A 19,986-nucleotide genomic window follows, 5' to 3' on the forward strand; every position below is an offset into this window, starting at 1 on the left:
CAATTACAAAAAAATCAAGTTTACTCCTTTACACACTGAAAGTGATAGTCAAATAGGTATGGTCTGTTCATAGATATAAGGAAGTGACCAAGTGCTTTTGAATGGGATTAACATTAACATACAATGCAACAAGATTATTACGTAAAGTTTCGGAATTTAAATTCAGGTAAAATTGTGATCTGTAATAGAAAATAGTTTTATACCTACCTGTGTTTAATATTCTTTGGTTTGGTGTACTACTTAGTTTAAGTTTATTAGTGATCATTCTTATTTCGTGTGTAATACAGCGTGTGTTGAATCGTGTGCGAATTATGCAAAATATGTGCGAGTCTAGTGTATCTCAGGAGATCCTTCCGCCCAAATGTAGAAAACACTATTCTATTGAGACAAAGGAAGTTATAAACAATATTCATTTAACTCACATTGAACGTGGTGCCAGCAAGCAAGCATCTTTAGAAGAAACAGCCACATTGACGAAAATTCCAACATCAACTGTATGGAAAATTGTGAATAATCCGATATAAGCGATACTGACATTTTCTCGAGTGTAGATGAAAGTGATAAAGATATAATACGGGGTAAAATTTACCAGTTATACGAGGAACAAAGCGTGCCTACATTAAATATCTTAATTAGGAGGCTTGAAAAAGATGAAACCGGTGTTAAATGTGGCTGAACGACCTTATGGAAGTGTATTCGATTTAAGAAAAAATGACTAAAGTCAAATTTTAATGGAATCTTTTAGAATTTGGAAATGGCGACTGGAATATCTAGAAAAAATTAGGATTTACTGAGCACAACAAAAGCCAATTATTTACTTGGATGAGACCTAGGGTTCGACACTTATCATACCCCGGAAAAGAATTGGTCGACTCAACTGATAAGTGTAAAACAAACGCACCATCAAAAAGAGTTAAAAGAATAACTATTTTGCATGCTGGCTCTAAAAGTGGTTGCATTCCAAATGGGCTTTCTCTGTCTGCGAAAAATATGAAAGATTCTTCTCTGGATTACCACGAAGACACCACCTGATTTATCTGAAAGTTGGTTTAAAAACAAACTAGTTCCAAACATTCCTCCTAATAGCGTCATTGTAATGGACAATGCAAGTTATCATAGTAGACAGTTGACTAAAACCCCTTCCTCATGTGACACAAAAGCAAAAATCCAAAACATTTATTTTCACGAAGATTATACCAAAAAGCAATTAATTGAGGTTCTACAAAGCTTGAACCTATAAAAAAAATACGTCTGTGATAATTATGCAAAAAATCTAGGGCATACAATTTTAAAGCTTTCCACCTTACCATTGTATATTTAATCCTATTGAACATATTTGGCACCAACTGAAATCTGCCATTCGTCGTAACAATGTTTTCCCCCGTGTCCTCAAACTTATAGAAACCGAAGTTTTTAACGTCCCTCCACAAAGTTGGGCAAATTCTGTTAAACATATAGAAAAAGCAGAACAATCATATATCCATACTGCAAATAATTTAGAACAAATATTAATTATAACAGGCAATGATATCGATAGAGATACTGATATATTATGTGAATAATTTTAAGTAATTTAAGTAGGTAAAAAAAATAATTTCTAATTTTATTTTAGTTTAAACGTAAATACATACATAAATAAATATTGTTTAGTATCTTTCCTAACAAAACCCCAAACAATTAAATTCTAAGCAAAGTTCGGCCATATTTCATTATTACAGCTTGCCCGGGTCTTTCCTTAATTCGTATCAGTTAGTCACTTTCTTATATCTATGAACATACCTTACTGAATTGAATAAGAATAAATAAATATCAGTGTTCGTCGATCTTCAAAATTCGTTCGATATTGCCAATAAAGACTAAATTAAATAAAATGGGACTTCGTAGTGCGTGCTATCAATTGCTCAAATCTTATTTTACAGCCAGAAAGCACCGTACACCAACAAACAGTGAAAGCAGTGTACGACTCACTTCCAACGTCGGCATGGCCCAGGGATCGGTGTTGAGGCCACTGCTGTATTTAAAAGCAAAGCAAACTTAAACGCGAAGTACTTCAAATTTGCTGATGACACGGCATTAGTTAACTCGATTGATAGTGCGGAGCAGATTGAAGAACTCATTAATAAATATTTAAAGCAGTATTTCGAATATTAAGCAAATAGGAAAAGCACTTTGTAACCAAAATATAAAAATAAATGAACCAGCACTCAAAAAAGTGTTCAAATATAAATACCTAGGGCTAACTGTCCCTGAAAAACTAACTTGGAATAAACATATTGAGACTGTAATGGGCAAAGCTGTAAAAATGCTATTTGCAATAAAAAGCTTCGTAGCTTCGTAGAGCCACACCTGAGATACATGTTAACATGCGCGGGAACACAATCACACCCCAGTTAAATTAATCACAAGGGCTACAAAATAAGGCACTTAAAGTAATATTGGGAATGAACTTTAATATAACTAGTGAAAGATACTAGATACTAGAACAAACAACATTAACTTACTTGATAAAAACTGAAACAGTTTCTGTTATGCGCTGATGGATGATTGGATAGTATTAAAGTAGGCTGTGGAAGTTTCTTTAAAAAATATCATTATTGACGACTTTTTTGCATTAATTTCTAAATTATGATTATTTCAAAGCTGTATTAATTTTTGTAACTTACGAAATCTTAAGGAGTGGAATTACTTTCGACCTCTTCCACTTCTCCGGAAAATTTTTATCTATTAGACGGTAATTCGCACTATTAGACAGAAAGGGAAGAATTCTGATATAGCTCAATGTTTAATTTGTTAATTCATCTTCTCCCGATGCAAGAATTTTTATTTCCCAAGAATCAAATTGACGAGAGCAAAAAACTTGTTTATTATTCGGGTTTATTACCATTACATATTATTATATATTACATTATATATTAACTTAGAAATAAAGCGCGGTTAAAATTAAAGCATTATAGATCAGACTAGTGGTACATGAATATTGGTAACTAAGAAATTTTGTTAATATTTCTGTAAGGACAAAAATAACAGTATAAAGTTAAAAACAATCCTACCTCATTCTGAAAACATCTTCGCTGGCTTAATATTACCAATAACCCCCAAGAAAGCTCGTAATTGCAGACTAATAACCTTATTGATTTTAAAAGTTCTTTGTGGGGATGTGGCTCTATCTAAAAATGATTTCATTTTCCGAAACTATAAAAATTGTTTCATGGAACGAATAAGCGAACTTTGGTTTTAAGAGAGTAAAATATTGCTCTCAAGTAAAACAGATGCCAAAGGAACATTGACATTAAAATACTGGAATTGAGAATCTTCGGGCTTTGTGACTGTAGTACCCATCAGTACGCTGAGTACATACTGTTAAACGGAGAAAAGATATTGCACAGTTTGATTCTAGTTTTCGCTGCATGTTAAAAATATATTTTTCTACTCCCGTCTGTAAAATACTTAATTACACACCGATCTAGCGTGCGGAAAGCGCCACTTTACCAAGTTAGTTTCGTTTCTCACGGATCCGAGCCACTTCGGACATTTCCGCGATTTTACCGCACGGATTTGGGAGCAATCGCATGTTTTCGGAGATATTTCCCACGCTTTCAATTTTGACGTTTGTCAATTCTAACGTTCATGTCAGTGAATGTATTTGTGTTGTTTTGCGAAAATTTACCCAAAAACTAACGGTCGTAGAAAAAGTATAGTACGCAACAATTTCGGTAAACTTTTTAACTCCCGCGTTTATTAAAAACTCGTGACTCAAATGCCGTTAATTCAAAAATCATATTTTAAACTTAAATCACTATGTTGGCTTATACTCCCCCAAATCGGTTATTGTGAAGTTGCCTACTGGTCAGCAATAATTAATAGAAATAAGGAAAGGCTACAAAACTGATGTATACGTTACTGCTATTGACTGCGCAAGTTGGATCACGTATTTGACTCAAAGATATAATAAGGCTATGAGCTATGCAAACTCTATATAATAAAATAAAAAAAGATGGGTAATGGTTAACATTTAAGTTCAAAATGAGAAAAATTTATTATTGTGGATAAAACCTATACTGCAGGTGCGTCTTTTTTTGCTTTTGTGTTTTTTTTGAGTAGGGATTGCTTTTGGGACTTTGTTTGCGTATGGCTTTTTGTTTTATTTCAAATAATTACGCTCCGTTGAAGTCTTTAAAAAGAAACACGCAAAATACTAACTTTCACAAAAAATTAACCCATAAATGCAAATTTAAGTACAAAAGGAACAAAGCAACTGAAAATCTGGCCCGTAGAGAACCTAGAAACAGTACTAACAATGTGATCCAATGTGGGAAAAAAGGTTATGTAGAAAAATTTGTAAACAATAAAAACGAGATTCCAACCAGTATAATAAAAATTTCTGTCCCGTATGCAAGAAAAGTGTTGTGTCTTTTGATTAATGAATCATTTGAAAATGGCGTTTTCCCAGACCAACTTAAAACAGCATTAATAAAACCGATCTATAAAAAGGGAGATCCGGAAATAATTACCAATTATAGACCAATTAGCCTTTTGCCCGGGTTTTCTAAAATATTTGAGATGGCTATTTGCAAAAGACTCCTAGAGTTTTTTAATAAATATAAAATGTTCAACAATCATCAGCATGGTTATGTAGCTAATAAATCAACAGAAACCGCTATATTTCAGTTTATAAAAACAATTTTAAAACACTTGGAGGGCGAAAGAATAGCTTTAGGTACGTGCTTAGATCTTTCTAGAGCATACGACTGTATAGACAGGGACTTATTGCTCAAAAAATTGGATTTATATGGTGTAAGAGGTAATGTTCTAAAATTGTTTGAATCATACTTAATAGGAAGGAAGCAACAAGTAAGAATAACCCAAAATGGCACTAGTTATTTTTCGGATATTAAGGAAAATAGTCTGGGCATAGCACAAGGTAGTATTCTTGGTCCAATTTTATTTATTATTTTTGTGAATGACTTGTATTTAGTAACACAGTCAGAAAAAGAGAGCATAATATGCTATGCGGATGATACCAACCTGCTTGTAGGTGGAAATAATCTCACCGACGTTAGTGATAAAGGCAACGATATTTTTACAAGGAAACATGACTGGTTTCTAGGAAATAAATTGATATTAAACAAAGAGAAAACGAAGTTAATTATGTTTAGAACTAAATTATGTAGAGTTGAAATACCATTAAGAATACGGTTAGGTAAAGAAAATATTACTATTGTAAATAACACTAAATTCTTAGGTTTACAAATTGACGAATTTCTTGATTGGTCTGAACGTATTGATTATCTGCTAAATAAATTAAATTCAATTTGTTATGGAATTCGAGTTGTTGCAAATTATATGAATAAGGAAACTTTAAAAATTATGTACTTTGCAAACTTTCAGTCGCGCATGAGGTATGGAATTATCTTTTGGGGCGGTAGTGGTCAACTACAGAAAATTTTCGTGGTTCAAAAGAGAACTCTTCGGACTGTCCAAAAAATGCAATTTAGAAAGAGCTGTAGAGGGGTGTTCAAGACTGAAGGTATTTTTACTGTATATGCTTTATATATTTATGAAGCATTGATATTCTTCTTTAAAAATCGAAAGGACTTCGAACCACAGATATTTCATAGATATAATACCAGAACCCTAAATGTAAATTACCCTATTCACCGTTTAACCTTAACTGAAAGGAGTCCTTGTTATATGTGCCTGAGATTGTATAATAAATTACCAAATGAGGTAAAAACAATTGCAACTCTAAAAATCTTTAAATATACAATAAAAAAGTTATTGATAGAGTTAGAACCTTACTCCATAGAAGATTTTTTTCTGTAAAATTTAAATAATTGTAAATACGATGTAATTGAAATTTGTAACAATATCTGGTGCTTTTTCCTTTTTTGACGCCAATTTCCTTTGTGTTTGGTATATTATGTTTAGGTAATGTATTTATGACACAATGTGAAATAAAGTTGATTATTATTATTATTATTATTATTATTATCATTTTGTTGCCTTATTAAATTAAAATATTTTGAATGACCCATGCTGTTTTTCCCTGTATTTAGAAAATACCTAATACCAAGGCTACAGAACGTATCCTAAAAACTCAAATAGTTAAAAATGGCAACTAATTGACAAAACACTGGCGGATTTAATGTGACGGATGACATCGTTATAAGGATTGACGAAGGCGCATCAACAGAGAAATATTACGTAAACCGCATCCAAAATCATTTGATTCACAAAGATATACACTTTTATAAAGCAGATCTAAAGCGGTCCTTTAACTTTTTGTTTTATTGTAACTGAAGGATCTCTGACACATGGTGGTTTTGTGCTTCGGAACAGTTGCTTTATGATGAACATCAGGGCCTCTGACTAGCTTGTAATTTTAAAAATAAGTGTACTTATATGCAGCGGAAATCGAGTTTCCAGTACAAGCAAATTAAAATTTGAATATGAATGAGAGACATGATCAAACAATCAATCAATCCGTTTCAAAACCTCATACGGATGATTTATTTTTTTGTAGGCTTTCTCTGTCTTCACGAAGAAGAGCGGGGCAGTATAAAACACTGCAGTATGCGAATGTAGATAAAATAATGGTGTTATATAGTTTCAATTTCACTAGTTGAGTAAGAAAATGTTTAAACAAATATAAGGTTTTAAGATTCCAACAACATTGTTGTGCTAGATAAACTTCATTTAATTATCAAAAAATTCTAAAACAGCATTGTTGCTATTGCCAAACAAAACGAGCTGTGATTTAGAGTTGTTAAAGTCGAAGTTTGTGTACAATGATGTCATCAGCAAATTGGTGTGAGTTGCTATAACCAAGAAGTACGAGGACAACTAGATTTGTCTTGGCCGCCGAATGTATTTCATCAGATAGGGTTGGATAGAAGGAGTTATAGCCTTGCACAAAGAATAGTTGCTCAACTTCGTTTATAACTTTCTCCAGGATTTTAGAAAGAATCAGCAGGAGACTTACAACCCCAAAGTGAGAAGCGAATTTTTTCGGAGCTAACATTATTGTTCACTGGCCCATTAACCACGGGCATACGTTCTAGAAAAAACTATTAAACTAATCGGGAGTTACAAAATCAAAAGAAACTTTGGAAGATAAATCAAATTGTGAGTTCCGCCAAATTCCCTAGGATTAACACGAAAAAGGTAATTCCTTTCGAATCGATGTTGTCAAAAGATTTCTAAGGACTTTATATTCTTCCTATGCAGTAGAAGTTTTCGATTTTTTATAATTTAGATGTGCATTTATCCATTAACCTTTCCTACAATGAAAGCGAACTCATGGGATGGGATATATGGGATATAGTTCTCATCATATTATGGGCTTTGATCCCAATCTTATTGCCTTCTTCAAGACCGACAAAAATGCCTTTCCGTGCTGTGCTATTATATATATATATATATATATATATATATATATATATATATATATATATATATATATATATATATATATATATATATATATATATATATATATATATATATATTTTCAGAAAAATCATTAAAACCATAAAAAGATTTTTTTTAATTTAAGTTCCTAGTATTTTAAACTCTCAGTATTAATAACCAAAACTAACCAAAACTATCCTTAGGCGCAAAATTCTCTTTTTTTTTTTTTAGAAATGCACGTCACGATTGTTGATCAGTACAAAAGGTAATTTTTTTCAGTATCGGCAAGATGAAAGGCGTGGCGACGAGAGGATTCGCGATCGGACCGGGTTCGTCTCTTTAATGTAGCAGAAAAAACGTCTTCAAACGAAGAAAGAATCGTTTAAGATTTTAAATTTCACGGTTCCGGATTACCGAAACAGGTTCATCGAGGCGAGTATCATGAAAGCGATTTCAATTCATAAGTGTATGTGGTTTTTTACGTTTCTACTGCAGTGGCGTGCGCTGACACGGAAAATGCCTAAGGATTTATTTCGGGTTCAATACAGTGTTGCCTGGTAACCCCAATTGTTTTGCTTTTTAACAAACAAAGAGCCATCTTTGGATGCGCCAACTATAGTGAAAACTATTAAACTGGCGGGAGAATCATTTTGAGTCTCTTGATTTTTTAGAGTCACACTTGGATAACACTCAAAGCATTTGTTTTTTATCTTTTTACAAACTGAAGTTGAATGTTAATTCATTAAACATATATTTATAATATAATTGTTCTAAAATTATTTTCTTATAATATATTTCCAGGACCTGACTAGAAAACAAGGTCTATGCCTCATGGCAGAAATAGAAATTCTACGTTGTGTTTATGACATATAAGAAACAAACGTTAAAGAAAATGTAACAAGGTACAAAATTATAATAAAATATTATATTAGATAAAATGATTATTCGTCAATAATTGACAATACAAGATATTGGGTAACATTGTTATCTTCAGCTTCAACAAGCTGAAGAGATAATACATCCTCATCAGACATAGACAAGCGATTCGTCATTTTGTTTTTAACAAAGTTCGGAATACTTTAAATATTCGACAGTAGCATTCCTGCCTGAATAAAATCAAATGATTTGGTAAAAACTTGTCTAGCTACAGCATTTCGGCGATTTTTTACAGTTTCCCATTTTTTCTAAAAAATATTTGGGATGTACGCCACTGATGAAAAATAATTTATTCAAAACAAAAATATTGCACCACACCGAAGAGTTTCTAAATTAATTGACATGACATCAAATCAAATCACTTTTTTGGCCGAAAATTTCGCCAACAAGGATAACGTCACAACTGAAGCGTTCAAAGTGCATAATAAAATAATTAAATCTTTAATTATTGTTATTCGGAAGTAAGTTGCTTGTCCACTTTCCCTCTGCTAAATTATAAACAGCAGCAATCAACTATCACTCTCGAAAGCAAGTTGGATTAGATAAGTGAATTAAATTTAACAGAATAATTAATTAAATTTCAGTTCTCTAAAATGTTGAACAATTGTTCGAATTCCCGGACTTGGATTTAACTCATTTTGATAAGTTTGTGAAAGAAAAAACTATTTGTCAAAAACGTCAAAAAACATCTTCTATTACTAGTGTTCAAAAACTGTGCTTCTATTGTGAAAATTTCTAGATATAGTGCTATCCCAGACCAAAGGTTAAAATTAGTTTGAAAGTACAGCATAGGTTTATCATGCAATTTATCTAAGAATTCGTAGATTCCAGGATAGCCACTTTTTCAATGTTGCTGAATTGGCAACTTTCAAACGGTTGAAGGTAGAGAATTGGTTAAAAATATTTCCTTTTATAGGAAATTTATTTAATTTTTGCAAAAAAAAGTTATGTGTTCAAAATGGCTGCCCCAATTTTGAACTGCTACCATCACCAACATTGAAATTTATTTATTAGCACTCTATGTTTATTGGTACTCATTGTCAGAAAAGTCTTGAGGTTAACATCTTAGTTAATGAAACAATCTATTAATCACATTTCTTAATCAGTAGTTAAATTGTAGAAAATTGCAATAACAGAGACAAGAAAATTAAAAAGGTGCATCCTAAGGAATGAAAATGAATTTAATCATATTTAAAACAAATAACATAATTTAAGCAGCTAAATAGATAATTTTTATCCTTTTTAACCGGCTCGTGTATTTCCTGGTTTAAGATTGCTCATATTACTCATTGAAAAAGGGACGACCCGACCCGACAGCTTTATTTTCATTCTTTCTGCATAATTTGCTAAATAATGTCTATTTGTGAACGAAAATTGGCACCTGAATTTGAATTTGTTCTTAATTTAGCTCTAGCTGGAAGGAAGCGCCACCTTCATGTCTTTTCTCAATTTCAAAGCCGCGCGGCTTTTTTATCAACCCTGTATTATATTTTTGATTGAAAAAAATGACTTCCTCAATCATTTCCAAGTGAAAATTTTCCTCTAGTAGCTTTGGGCAACCTTTTTCGAAATATTTCCGTTTGAGGCACAGCGTTTTTAAAAAAATGAAACAATTTTTTAGTATAAATGATTTTTACCAACATCCCTTATTTTTAGACAACATTAAAGATACGAACACGTAAAATTTGGACACGCTGTATCTGGAAAACGAAGTATTGTATAGTCTGTCTCAATCTTCGTCGTGCTGGCTTTTGTCCGGAATTATGGAAGTTCCCTGTCGACGGCAATAAAACTCGGGTCTCGTATATTAGGGACGGACTAGGGAAGGTATTGGCAATAACATATTTTTTTTTATTTATTTAGACAGTACAATCTTATCAAATTACCCTAAGAATAAACAATCTAATTCTGTTTCAAACGAGTCTTCATCGAGATTAATTATAATAGGATTAATGTTGTTGTGTATAGAAATGAAATTGTCCTCAATTATTATAGTGCTGTACTGAATTTGTCCAGCTCTCGATTACTATGTTATCAACTACATTTTTTCTTAATTTTAGAACGCTGGGACTTAAAGTAGGAGTAACATTTTCCAAACTGACCTTTGATGTTACTTGGTTACACAAATGCTCTATGGGATTAAACATGCAATGATATGGAGGATGACGTAAAACAGAATGCCCAGCCTGTTCAACCAAATTATCGCATGCATACTGTATTTTAATTGCATTTGAATTTAGGACATCCAAGTTTTTTTGCAACTCAATTCAGAATAAAAAAAAATTTCTAACAAATATTTCGTTGTTTTAGTTTTTGAATTTGATGAGGCGGGTATTTTGCGGAGCACATGGCTATGCTCGTTTGCGTTATCCGTGACAATAACGCTGTTATTGGGATTTTTTTTTAAAGATCGTTTTGAAACCAATTTTCAAAAAATTGAAGCTAAAATTCTTAATACAGTTTACATCACAAGTTTATAAGAACTTTTTACCTTAAAAGTAATCGATAGACCACCATGTGATGTATTTCCAATACTGCTGGTGTGTAGGCTAAGAAGGAAATTATGACTGTTTCGGTTGTTGCTTCTAGATAGTATTTCTATTAATTTGTTCTGCGATTTTTATCAACATTGTCTGATTTTATTTCATTTGCGTTTCTTAGCTTTGTACGAGTCGTGTCTAGTGACAATCGACGAACCGCCGATCAAAGAAAGAAAAGTCCGGGCAATTATCGAGGACGTTCGAGCGGAAAAGATGAATTATTTATCGGTTTTTATGTTGCATGTATATCGATCGATTACCGAAGACAGAAGAACGTTTCGACCTTGATGGGACTGCGAGTGTGTCTTCATTCTAGCGCGATAGTTTCCTCGCAGATTAGCGTTAAGTGGATAAGAACGAAACCAAAGAACGACTGATGTACTGGGGTCCCGGTGACAACACTGTGAAGTCCATTAAATCCTTAAGCCGGAGTACGATCTGCGATGACCTCGTGCTTAATTTTCAAGGTCGCCCGAAAGTCTGGAAGCGATATCCGCTTCACGCAACGGCCGCTCGTTAATAGGCCTCCGTGAATTATTAATGAATTAAGAAAGCGGCATTTACAGCGAATTGACGTGACGTCATAGCGCAGGATTATTATTTTATTTTGTATGGGCGTCGGCGCGTTCTGTGGCGGCAATTGCATTTTTGAGAAAGCGACCTTGGGTAAATATGACTTGGTGATCATTAAATCAATTTTTTAGTGCTCCGTCCAGCGAAGTATTCCATGTGTCTCACAGATATAAAAATTCTTCTAACTTACTAGAGATTGTTGATCTGTTAAAAACTAAACATCTTAACACGTATAATAATATAAATCCTCTCGGAAAGCATTGTTTTGGGAGCAACTTTCAACGATCACCTCCTTTTACGTGACTCAACTTTCGACGCGTCTGTCTCAAGACAGTATGCAAATGCGGCATACGAAAAACGCTCCGGACTCTGTCCCATAAACCAGAAAAAAATCAGAGCCGTTAAAACCAAGGTGCTAATTTAAGGAACGTTTCCCAGAAGCCGAAGCGTAGCATTAACTCTCGTAAGCCGTATAGGTGCGCATAAATCACGCGTACGGAAAAGTGCACTTCGGCAAAGTGCCATAAAATGCGATATTATTATGAAATAAGAGCCATTTCTTTTAGAAATGATCTCGGCCGCCCGGTGAATTTATGTCGGGGCATCGTTGCCACATAAGTCGAAAAAATCCGTTCTGAGGAAATCGTTTTAAAACCTCCATTTTGGTTTGTAAATGAGATTTCCCATCAGGCGAACCGTTTTCCAGCTACAAGCAAAAAAACTTGAAATTAGTGCAAAAATTTGGTTACCAAAGAAATTCCTCATAATATATTAACTTGATTGGCCTATATGGAGTTTTTTCACAAGAAACTCACATTTTTAAACAGAATAGTTTTAATTTTAATGTCGTTATAAAGAGGACATCTAATCCGTACCTTCACAAACCTTTATACGGAATTTTTTACAGTGATTACTCGTTAGTCTAAGTCTAGGATCATGGTTGTGCGGAGTGGTGAGTCAAAGCTGAGGAATTTCGAAAAAAACTAGCTAATGCGTTGTAAAATATCGTGAGAAATTCGAACGAAATCAGCCTGAAAGCTTGTATGTATTTAATAAGGATGTTAGGCAAAGCGCGCTTTACAGTGCTAGGACTAAGGTTTTGCCACAAATAGAAAAATCTGAGTTCACGAGTCAGACGTCTCATTTGCGCAGTCCATTTATATTTAATGTCCATAGTGTAAGCGAATTTTAATTGGCGGTGGCCGCCCATGGTAAGTAACTTGCCCAGATACATTTTAAGACTTTAAAATGAGTTATATGACACTTCAGTCGCAAGAGAGCAGAAGAAGGGAGCTTTTTCAATAATATCAGAATAACGTAAACCCCACACACCAAAGAAGGACCTGTACACTGCTGGGCTCTGACTACTGAAGACTCTGTATGATGCTTAACAACTTCAGCAGGATTGTTCTGTAGAAAAAAGCACCTCTCGTGAGGATCTGGACCATCCCGCCTAAAGGAAATGATTCTAGTTGTTGAGACATCAACAACTCATTTCTTCAAGCGAATGTATTTTTCAAGAGCTTTAGCTTGAATTTAGTTTCAGTCTCAGAATCGCCCACTATCAGTAGTAGGTCATCAGTGTAGAGCAAAATAAGAAGTTTGAGTGGGTTAAAGAAGTGAAGAATGTCTGCCAGAAATATTAAAAAGATATGGACTCAAAAGGTTGACAGTGGCTGAAGTATTCTAGTATAAGTTCTTTACAACATTGATAAAGTTGAGTCTGTGCCATAGTGATGACAGACAGAGTGGAAAACTTTATGATCAACAATAACGGCCTAAACCTTACTGCTTTTCGGGCGTAAGTGCAATTGCACAATATGATGTAGAGGATAGAAAGCGAAAACCAGGCTGGGCTTCTGACAGCACACTCCCATGTAAGAAGCCTTCTCAGAAGTAAATTCTTAAACACCATATCCACCAAAGCAATTGGTTAGAAATGTTACTACTAAAAATCACAATCGACATTGCGGACGGGTGACGTGACTGTCTAAAACATACCAAAACCGATCGATCGCTCTCAAACATTGAACCAATATACCTCAAATAGACCTTAAAAGAAGTTATCTTTTACTACAAGTTTTTAGTTAAGATCCGTATAGTTTGTTCTGATCTTTGAGAATATGCATGGTTTAAATCTGTAATGATACACACCACACACTTAAAATATTTATAAGTATCTATTTTTGATTTATGAATGTTGTTTTCGGCCCACAAACCAATATTATTTTGCTAATTTTTCTTGAGCTTTTTCATTATTTTTATTTACTACGCATGTATCTTTAGTTATTTAATATTCTTTTAACTGTTCCACTATTATAATTATTATTATAAAAACGAGTAATTATTTTTTGTAGCATACATTCCACTGATTTCCCACATAAATATCGGAACCTTTATCTTTTAGTTATTTCTGGTCTGGACTATTCCATAGTTTACTTTCCACCAAATAAAGATAATAACGGGTGATTCAATAAGAGTTTCCACATTACAATCTAAAATATTTTTGAAACGCCACTGTATTTGTTTATTATCATATGAGATTTCCAACCTCAAAACATAAACAAAATTAGTCATCGAGCAATATACGACTGAACAACGTGTAAAAATTGTGCAAGCCTATTATGAAAATGGTCGATCAAGAAAAAATGCATTTCGGGCTCTACGTGAATTGTTCGGCGCGCAAAATCGACCTTCTGAGAGGACAATTTGGAATGTGGTTCAAAAATTTGAGCAAACTGGATCTGTAACTAACCTCAAAGTCCCTCAACGTGCTCGTGCAGCTCGGTCAGATCAAAATATCGCCATTGTTCGCGAAAGTGTAGCCGAAGATCCAAACACATCGATTCGTCATCGATCGCAGCAAGTGGGCCTTACGTTTTCAACCACACAGCGAATTTTAACAAAATACTTGCATCTACAGCCATATAAAGTCCAAATAACTCAGGAGTTGAAACCTCCAGATCATGAACAGCGCCGCGTGTTTGCAGAATGGATACGAGAACAAGGGGTTCATTTTTCAACGAAAATCATCTTTAGCGATGAGGCACGTTTTCACGTTGGTGGCTTTGTAAACAAACACAATAATCATATTTGGGGATTAGAACATCCAAGAGAGATTGTTCAAAAAGTAATGCATCCTCAAAAAGTGACTGTTTGGTGCGCATTTTGGTGCGGAGGAATAATTGGCCCTTTTTTCTTCGAGGATAATGCGGAGAACGCTGTTACGGTTAATGGTGTTCGCTATCGAAACACGATATCTGATTTTTTCTGGGAGCAGTTGGAAGGTATGGACATTGAAGATTTGTGGTCCCAACAGGATGGAGCCACTTGTCACACATCCATAGAAACGATGCAATTGATGCGGGGCAAGTTTCCTGGTCGGATTATCTCACGTAACGGCGATATCAATTGGCCGCCGCGATCATGTGATCTTACTCCCCTAGATTTTTTTTTTGGGGTATCTAAAAAGCAGAGTGTATAGAAATAAACCAAACACTATTCCAGAGCTGAAACAGGACATTAGACGCGAAATAGCCGGCATAGAACCTGAATTGTGTCAAAAAGTGATCGGAAATTTCAATAAACGAATTACGTCATGCCACATGAGTCGCGGGGGTCATTTGAATGACATCATCTTTCATACCTAATTGTAATACACTAATCTAAAATGGCAAACAAAATTTTTTGTATATTTTTATATTCTTCCGAGTTTTTTTTATTATTTTAATGTGAAAACCCTTATTGAATGACCCTTTATTATAATCCATTCATATATTCGAATATTACACTTTCCATCCGCAGTGGAGGAGATATGGCAACAGCGCAGCCGCGGGGTCCACTAGCAAAGCTACCAAGGTTCGCGCGAACGTTATAATAGGACCGTAAAACGCCCACTTAAATCGAGGTGGAAAGAAATTCGCCAGGTTCCCATGGTTTACACGTCTGGCCTGTAAGCGAATGGCCCAGACACTGAATAGTTATTAATAACGCTCCGGGATTGTTTTTCTTTTTCCAAACCCGGTTCGCTTACGGATCGCCCCTTTGAATCATTCAGTTTTATAAATCTCCCTGGGCTATACGTTTTTTAATTAATATCAAGGAAGCAGAAACAAAATTCATGCAAATAACAAAGCACAACAAAGATATTATTTGCAAGACATCAAAAAATTTGAAAACTTTAATAATTCACTATTTTATGCAGCACTTGTACATAAATGAAAATAAGAAACTGGAGTTTATATGTGAAAATATCATTTTATTATCAGTTTGTCAATTAAAGAACAACAAAAGACTACTTTCCATGGTTCATGCCCTTAGAGCTATGAAGATCGCGATAAGGCTCTTAACCCATTTTGTTGCAGTGGTGCGTTAATGCACCAGCTATTCTTTGATTTTTTGTCACATCCAGGAAATATTTTTGCACATTCATCTAAAACCGTAGAAATCGCAAATTTATGTGTAAAGGAAAGATCTTATATATGACTTCAAAAGTTAACAAAAGCGGTACATAAATTTGTATCGCATTTTCAAGTAAATCCAAAAAAAATATTTTGGATTTGTATTGTCTAGACAAGTCAGCCCATGTAGAATAAACATCCAACAATTAGCGTGTTCTGACAATAACAATGAAAGTCGTAACTATTATTTGGATTTAAGTATTTTTATGTATTGTAGCATTCCATTCCTTGCAAATTTATGTTAAAGATAACGTGAAAAAATATTTATAGAACATAGTGACGCGGTCTATATTCCACCCGACGTAGATACCTCGACGGACGAAGAAGATATGAACGATAACATAAATCTCCAAAAATTTGGGGAATCAACTAAAATAGTTGGAACTTTCGAGTTACATACACCGAATGATACACCTGTCCTTCAACAGTCCTGTAATTCATCAACTACTGAACCTGAATGGGACCCATCAGATGATGAAACCCTGGAATTCAAAAGAAGACGTATGCTTTCTGCAAACGACAGGCTTGCTTCTACTATCAAATGGAAGAAAGGTCAGATTGAGTACACTCACACACCTATATCCGATGAATTTAGATCATGTGGGGACTGGAGTTTATAGTAAATAATTTAGCTCAAAGAAACCAAAAAAACTGTGGTATCAAACACAGGAAATAGTAAAAGACAAGCAAGGATCTTCCAACGAATTTAATAGTCAGACTTCCCAAAGGGGAAGGAGAATAACCGACAGGATCTCCAGATATTACTCTTTACTACTTTTTCATTTTCCTCTAGGGATATTTGAAATCAAAAGTTTATAAGAAACAACTCAACATTTACAATTTGATATTAAATATGGCAAATCAAAATGTCCTGAGTAATGCTAATGCTAATGAAATAATTTCTTTGACATGTCCTGTTTCTATCAATTTTCTCCCAATTCTGTTAAAAATTGGGTTTTTTGGAACCAATACGACTAACATGTCTAAATAGCACATTTTTTGTAGCTTACCACAGGACGAACTATAGACATAATTCATTATTGCAAGGACGGCCTGACTTAGGAATGGGAACGAACATTTGGACTTTTTTATTAGCGAGCTTTAGGAATCAGATTCAAGCAAGCATAACATAACACAATATAGGTTACATTTTTTTCCTTAAGTTTTAAGAATGACTTGTAACATAGGCTTTTACTTTTACTTTTTGTAGTAGCAAAATCTGTATTTGTATTGTGCATTTTGCTAAGTTTTTGTATAGAAATGCACTTTGTTCGTGAAATTCATAATAAATAATAAATAAATAAATACATAAATAGATAAATTTTACTCACTCTGGATCTTGGCTTGGATTTTAGCCCTTCTCTGTATATATACTGGCAATAAGTAAAGTTTTCTTGTTGAATATTTTCTAACTTTCCCAACAATATCTCGCAGTGCAAAATATTTTTTAATAAAAATATTGTAGATGAGGTAAGGTATGATAATACCGCTTGGAAGGCAGCTCTCCAGACAGTTACCAAAAGAAATTGGAACATCCTGATCTAGTATTACATAAAAAATGTATAGGTTTACTAGTTAAATGAATAAGGGCTAAGTACAACGGATTCTATTTTTCTTACTTCCCAACTAATATTATGGTGATCATTAGTTTTGACTGTCTTGCATCGATCAGATATACATTTAGCGAGGAACAGCACCTGTTGAAGTATAAGCAAAAGCAAGATGAACAATCTATTTATTTCTGTCTGGCACTTTATTGGGTACTATGCCATCACAAATCGTACCGTATAGTTAAATGTAACCTTCATATCTCTAATCAACAAGTAACAGGTTTTTCATATTAATATCAAGAAGTGATATCAGTGGATGCCTCTTCTTTATATCATTTTTCATACAGGACCTATCAAATTCTTATTGCCTCGAGAAGGACAGATTGTATTTATCTTAGTTGTCAATAAAAAAATATCAAATTTATCCGCCCACACAAATTTCATAAATAAATAACGTGAAGATAACAGAACCAAAAAGGGAGCCCTGAGGTACACCTCAATATCTCGCGATATCAGACGGTTGATTCTCACTCGTCTAGGTGCCTACGCCACTGGCGTCGCGACATCTCTTTCACTCCGCGCCCGAATTGGTTCCATATTATCGGAAAAATGCGTCAAATAAATTCTTACAAGATTATTCAAAACAGTCGATCGGGTGGTCTTACACGGTTTCGAAACAAAAAGCTCTTTGGTGGCCTCCATAAAACAACGCTTAAGCGGCGCCGATTAAGCGGTTAAATATGTCCCTCTTCTTCTTCTTCTTCGTTTTGGTTTACAGCTCGTAATCTAACGGCCGATGCGCGATAAATAAACGATACGTGTGAAACGGCCCGACCTTTAAGTTTGACGCCGCCAGATTTTATTAATACAGTTAGGGTCGGTTTATTGATACAGGGTTAAGTTAGAGGACTGGTTGACCTAAAGCCAATTGTAATTCATGCTAACCTTATTATTACTTCTGCGTCGCTTGTTCAAGAATCGAATTTGCGACGTTTTCTTGGCTTCTTCAGAGTTTAAATAAAACTGGTTCGCATTCTGGTAGCTGTTTATATATTGTTTGAGGGGGCGGAGCTAAGGGAGGGGCATGTCCATATTGGACTAATAATAACACAAGTCTACAAAATTAAACTGTTTGACAGATGTTTTTATTTTGAAGACTGATTTTATAAATTTTGGGTAGGCTGATTTCAAAAATTTTATGATTTTATTTGTATCACGTAAGGTTTTTTTGGCAAATATTAAAGGAAAAAAAAACGATATTCGGATATATGTTTTTAAGGGCATATCTCGTTTTAACAACCATCAGTATCCCCCCATCAACATTATGGTCCGCCTACCTTGGTATCGCCGTTCCATTTCCTTCATGTCCTGGTGAAGCCTCTCTCTCTCCCTGTTCTTCGTTAACTGCTCAAAGATTTTTAGGAAAATAGTTCAGGCGTGAAAACAGGAAATGCACTTTCAAACTTATATTACAACCTGGACGATGAAAGTGTTGTAACATATTTTCCAAGAAACTTATCGAATACTTATGAATGAAACCCAGGCGTTTTTCTTGACATTGCTCATTGTGTTTTGAAAATACTTGTCTTTCCATAATGTTGTTATCCGCGGCTCAACAAAAATACCTTCTTTTCTCTTGCATCAGATATGGCTGGAAAATTCCGGGACGAATATTTGAAACACTGTCAATTTTTGTCTAAAGCTTTAACAAACTGCTCCATCAAGCCAAGTTTTTGGTATGAAGAGGAGGCAGTAAACTAACCTATCTCGTAATACATTTTTGCTACCAGGTGTAAGACTTGTTCTAGAGGGTTATCTGTCTTATCTATCTCTTGCCTGGCAAACCCACTCACAAATAAAGCATGGAAATTTTGTATAACCTGTTGTCCTAGGAGTATGCACAGCACTTTCAGGTCACCACAAAACATCCACTGATGTTCTTGGTAGTTTACTTTCTTCAAAAGAAATCCTAAATTTTGTTTGATGTGACCCCAGGTGTCAGTAAATGCGGATGCGTCTTTGGAAGGTGCAAATCTCTAATTAAATCTTTTAATTCGCTCTAGTTAAACACTTCGGGCTTTCTGAAACCTCGTGTGAAATCTGAGTCATCTGGGTCGGAATTAGATTCCTCAGATTAGATTCGGGCCTTAGGTATCGTAACATCTGGTCCATGAGAAACTGGTAGAATAGCAGAATCAAGATTGGGGAACAAAATTTGTTTCTTATTTTTTCTGTTGAAGCCTTGAACATTACACGAACAAAAATGACAATCATCACTGCGCCTCCTAGGCTCTCGTCATACGATAAGAACTCCAAAGCTTAAACATTCCTTCCTACATTTTTGTCAGTTTCTTAATGCTTCAACGCAAACGGAACAAACAGTATGAGGAACCCAGAACTTGTCTTGGTCGCCAATTTTTACACCAAATAAGCTTGGTATACATTTTTATATTTATACGTTCTAGAACACTAGAAATACAGCTGCGAACACAGTAGCAGGACGACCAATGCAACCAA

The 19,986-nt window shown here is 34.4% G+C and overlaps 1 protein-coding gene across 1 annotated transcript in view; it reads right to left on the reverse strand.

Annotated features, from left to right (window-relative positions):
• Positions 1–19,986, reverse strand: part of LOC132702234 (leucine zipper putative tumor suppressor 2 homolog) — a 134,604-nt gene that overhangs the window by 69,487 nt on the left and 45,131 nt on the right. The gene's annotated exons all lie outside the window — the stretch shown is intronic.

The sequence above is a fragment of the Cylas formicarius genome, unplaced genomic scaffold (genome assembly GCF_029955315.1).
Source record: "Cylas formicarius isolate icCylForm1 unplaced genomic scaffold, icCylForm1.1 PGA_scaffold_5__7_contigs__length_24384050, whole genome shotgun sequence".
NCBI lineage: Eukaryota > Metazoa > Arthropoda > Insecta > Coleoptera > Brentidae > Cylas > Cylas formicarius.